Source organism: Caretta caretta, chromosome 14 (assembly GCF_965140235.1).
Source record: "Caretta caretta isolate rCarCar2 chromosome 14, rCarCar1.hap1, whole genome shotgun sequence".
Classification (NCBI taxonomy): domain Eukaryota; kingdom Metazoa; phylum Chordata; order Testudines; family Cheloniidae; genus Caretta; species Caretta caretta.
In genome coordinates this window covers 36667367-36672372 of record NC_134219.1, presented here as the reverse complement: position 1 = coordinate 36672372, position 5006 = coordinate 36667367, and the positions used below count along the sequence as shown (strand labels likewise).

The 5006-nt window shown below is 46.6% G+C and overlaps 1 pseudogene; it reads left to right on the top strand.

The window, feature by feature from the left end:
• The first annotated feature begins 3800 nt into the window (after nucleotides 1-3800).
• On the top strand, nucleotides 3801-4743 carry LOC125621487 (olfactory receptor 2G3-like; annotated as a pseudogene).
• Nucleotides 4744-5006: the final 263 nt, after the last annotated feature.

Here is a 5006-nt window from a genome sequence, read left to right as displayed (position 1 = left end):
GAGCTTCTCCCCCTGCCCCTTCCCTACATGATGGAAGAGGTGTTAATTGGCAACTTTACCTTGAATGGTCCCTTGAAATATGTGTTAACTATTTGAGCTTCTGTTCCTCTTTGTACTTAGCTGTGACACTCAGAGTACCTTTCCCTGCTCTGTGTAAGATCAAAACCTTGTCTCCCTCACCAACAGAAGTTGCTCCAATAAAAGATATCAGGTCACCCATCTTGTCTGGCTGTATTTCTAAGACACCAGTCAATATGATACCAAGCACTGTACATAGCTAGCATTCATCACATCCTCATTCAGTCTCTTCTCCCCCCAGGTTGTACATTTTCAACTTTTCCCCCATCCTCACTTTCACCTTCATTCCTGTTCTCCCACCTCTCTCCTTCCCTCCTCTAACTCTATCAGTGTCACCCAAAAGGGCTAAGAATTTTACAAATAAATTGGACTCCCTGACAGTAGCATGGGCACATACTGAGGCTTTTATACCTCCAAATAAATATTCCTACCCTTTGTTTCCTACCTTTTAACCAGTTACTGATCCATGAGAAGGCCTTCCTTCTTATCCCATGACTGCTTACTTAAGAGCCTTTGGTGAGGGACCTTGTCAAAGGCTTTCTGAAAATTTAAGTACACTGTATCCACTGGAACACCCTGGTCCGCATGCTTGTTGATCCCCCTCAAAGAATTCTAGTAGATTGGTGAGGCATGATTTCCCTTTACAAAAACCATGTTGACTCTTCCCCCAAGAAATTATGTTCATCAACATGTCTGTTCTTTACTATAGTTTCAACCAATTTGCCTCGTACTGAAGTTAGGCTTACCAGCCTGTACTTGCCAGGATCACCTCTGGAGCCTTTTTTAGAAATTGGCATCAGATTAGCTATCCTCCAGTCATTTGGTACAGAAGCTGATTTAGTAGTTGTGCAATTTCACATTTGAGATCCTTCAGAACTCCTGGTGAATTCCATCTGGTCCTGGTGACTTATTACTGTTTAATTTATCAATTTCTTCCAAAACCTACATACAGTTTGCAGGGACGTCACTTTTGGCACTCTACCTTTTAATTTCTGGTCAATTAACCTACTAATTTTTGTGTGTTCACCTTTCTGAAGTTAAAAACTACCATGGTGGGCTTCTGTGGTGTTTTACCCCTCAGAAGGATGTTAAATTTTATTATGTTATAGTCACTATTACCAAGGGGTTCAGCTATATTCACCTCTTGGGCCAGATCCTGTGCTCCACTTAGGACTAAATCAAGAATTGCCTCTCCTTTTGAAGATTCCAGGAATAACTGGTCCAAAAAGCAGTTAACACATATTGCAAGGAACCATTCAAGGTGAAATGGCCAGTTAACACCTCTCCCATTATGGTGGGGAAAGGAGGGATGGGTGTGAGAGCTACTGGGGGTGAGGGTTAGTGGGTTACAGATTGTTGTAATAAGTAATAAATCCAGTGGCTCTGTTCAGTTCATAATTTTTAGTGTCTAGCAATGTTATGAATTTACAATGCATACTTGATGGGGACCACATCTTGAAAGAAATCTTTACTGAACCCCCTCTTCTGGCCTTCAAACAAGCCCCCAGTCTTGCCAAGAGAAGATTGAGGGGGGATTTGATAGCAGCCTTCAACTAGCTGAAGTGGGGTGCCAAAGAGGATGAAGCTAGGCTGTTCTCAATGGTGGCAGATGACAGAACAAGGAGCAATGGTCTCAAGTTGCAAGGGGGAGATCTAGGTTGGCTATTAGGAAAAACTATTTCACTAGGAGGGTAGTGAAGCACTGGAATGGGTTACCTAGGGAGGTGGTGGAATCTCCATCCTTAGAGGTTTTTACGTCCCGGCTTGACAAAACCCTGGCTGGGATAATTTAGTTGGGGTTAGTCCTGCTTTGAGCAGGGTGTTGGACAAGGTGACCTCTTGAGAGCTCTTCCAACTCTAATCTTCTATGATTCTATGTAGTGTTGAAGCCAGGTCAATCCCAGGATATTAGAGAGACGAGGTGGGTGAGGAAATATCTTGTATTGGACCATAGATTCGTAGATATTAAGGTCAGAAGAGACCATTATGATCATCTAGTCTGACCTCCTGCACAATGCAGGCCACAGAATCTCACCCACCCGCTCCTGTGATAAACCTCTCACCTATGTCTGAGCTATTGAAGTCCTCAAATCATGGTTTAAAGACTTCAAGGTGCAGAGAATCCCCCAGCAAGTGACCCGTGCCCCATGCTACAGAGGAAGGCGAAAAACCCCCAGGGCCTCTTCCAATCTGCTCTGGAGGAAAATTCCTCCTGACCCCAAATATGGCCATCAGCAGAACCCAATTTCTGTTGGCGAGAGAGACAAAGTTGCTGTTAAGCTTTGCTTCCTCTTTCTTCATGTTGTGGCATTTCCATTTCAGATAGCAAAGTTTAATATGTTTAGTCATTGTACGCAGTGTTGTTGTCTCTCTAACCCACAGAAGTTGGTCCAGTAACAGATATTACCTCACGCCATTGCCTCTCTAATTTTGCATCAGTTTCATTCCTCAGCTACAAAATCCACTCCAGATTATTTGGTCTGAATTCTGGCTGCTTTGTTGGTTTTGACTACATGCCAATCCTTACAGAGCCCCCACTCACACCAATTATCCCAAATACACTGTCCTGGCCTCTCCCAAATCCATTTTGTCCCTAAGTACCTAGCCCCTATTTCCCCAGCTAGCTTGCCCTTGCAGGATTCATGGTGGCCAAATTTTCATACAGCTTTGGAATACACTTAAAGCTTCATTGGTTTTCGCCGATCTTTACTTCTTGTGAAACCCTGCTGTGGACCCCATGCTCACAAACCCACTATCCCAACCTCTCCAAATCCTTTCTCTCTCTATGTACCTAGGCCCTGACTGTTCCCTCTCCCCAACCATCCCGGATTCACAGTGACCAAAGAAAAATAACTAATGTATTCCCACTGTTAACATCAATTGTTCCAAATCCATCATCCCAATCCCATCTGAATCCACTGTGTGTGTGGCTTACCCATGAACTATCAGCTCTGTCCACTACCCTTATTCATAGCTACCATATTATTATTTAGATTTTTGGCATCTTGAAGCATTCACTCTTCTGAACAGATGTTTCTCACATAGTCTCTAAAAGACTTGTCCGGTATCTCGCTATTGTCACCAAACCTATCGTGGATCCCACTCTTACCACCAGCAACCACAAACCCATCAATCCAGCCTCTCACCAATCCTCTCTCCCCTCTAGCCCCTGGACACTCATCTCTCACACACCACTTTGGATTATTGGTTACCAATCCAAAACAGCTATTCTGGATTCATTGCTAACACAGATTGGCACCAATCCATCATCATAACTTCTCCCAAGTCAGCTTTCTTGATGTTTGCCTGATTCCCCAAATCCTTATCTCCCCGGACCATCCTGGTTCTGTACTCTTTGGAACATAGCTAAACATTAATTGTTTTAAACAGCTAATTATGTAATTCTCACATAGACCCGCCCCCGCCCAAATACTTGTGGTGGATCCCACATTTCCTACCAATGCTATCATGGATCCCAGGACTGCCACCAATACTCACAGATCCTACATTCCAGTCTTCCAGTCTTTCCCAAACCCATTCACTTAACACTTACCTGTCTTGTAGGACTCAAGATTATCATTCCAAAAAAACCCACTGCCAACCCCAATGCTAACACCTATTATCACAAGTCTCCTTGCTGCCGGTTATTTTTCGCCCTTACTCTTTCACCCTACACCTCTCCATCTTCCCATGCCCCTACAGGTGATGTACGGCAAAGGGGCATGGGAAGATGGAAACCAAAGCTCCTGGGGGAATTCATCCTGCTAGGGGTGTCTGACCGGCTGCAGTTAGAGATGCTGCTTTTTGTGCTCATCTTAATCTGCTACACCATGACCTTGCTTAGAAACACCACCATCATCGTGGTCTCATGGGTAGACCCCCATCTCCATATGCCCATGTATTTCTTCCTCAGCAACCTTTCTCTCCTGGACCTCTGCTACACCACTAGCATTGGACCCCAGATGCTGGTGAACTTCCACACGCCCACAAATCCATCTCCAGGGCCGGTTGTGTGGCCCAGCTCTACATCTCCCTCTCGCTGGGTTGCACCGAGTGCCTCCTGCTGGCCATCATGGCCTATGACCACTATGCCACTGTCTGCCAGCCGCTGCGCTACACAGAGATCATGAGCCACCACCTTTGCCTGCAGATGGTGGCCACCACCTTGTTCTGTGGCTTCAGCAACTCCACCGTTCATACCATCCTGACGCTGAGGCTGCCCTGGTGCGGGCAAAACCAGATAGACCACCTCTTTTGTGAGGTTCCAGCCTTGCTCAAGCTGGCCTGTGTCGACACCTCTGCCAACATGGCCAAGATCTTTGCCAGCTCGGTGATCTTCCTGCTGGTGCCACTAGGCCTCATCCTGGTCTCTTACAGTTACATTGGCACTGCTGTGCTGAGAATTCGGTCAGCGGAGGGCAGGTTCAAGCACTTCAACACCTGCACCTTCCACCTAGCCGTGGTGTTGCTTTTTTACAGCACGGGCATTTCCATGTATCTACAGCCTCCATCCAGTGACTCCCAGGACCAGGACAAGATGGTGTCCCTCTTCTACACCATGGTGACCCCCATGCTCAACCCCTCATCTACACACTGAGGAACAAGGAGGTGCACAGGGCCCTGCGTAGGATGCGAGGGAGGAACCCGACTGCTAAGGGGACCTGAGCTGGGTGACCAAATGGCACAGAATCATCTGTACCTCTCATGGCTACTGTAACCTCTTTTCTGCCCATGTGGAGCCTTCTGCCCTCCCCACAGCTCCAGACCTCTCCACACACACAATCTCTGTCCTCGCCCACTCTACAAAGAAAATCTGCCCTAATCTGCACCACAACCTGCCTTCCCTCTCCTACCCCATGCAACCCCTCTCCTATCCCACATACAACCTGCCTTCCCTCTCCTACTGCATGCAACCCTTATACCACCCC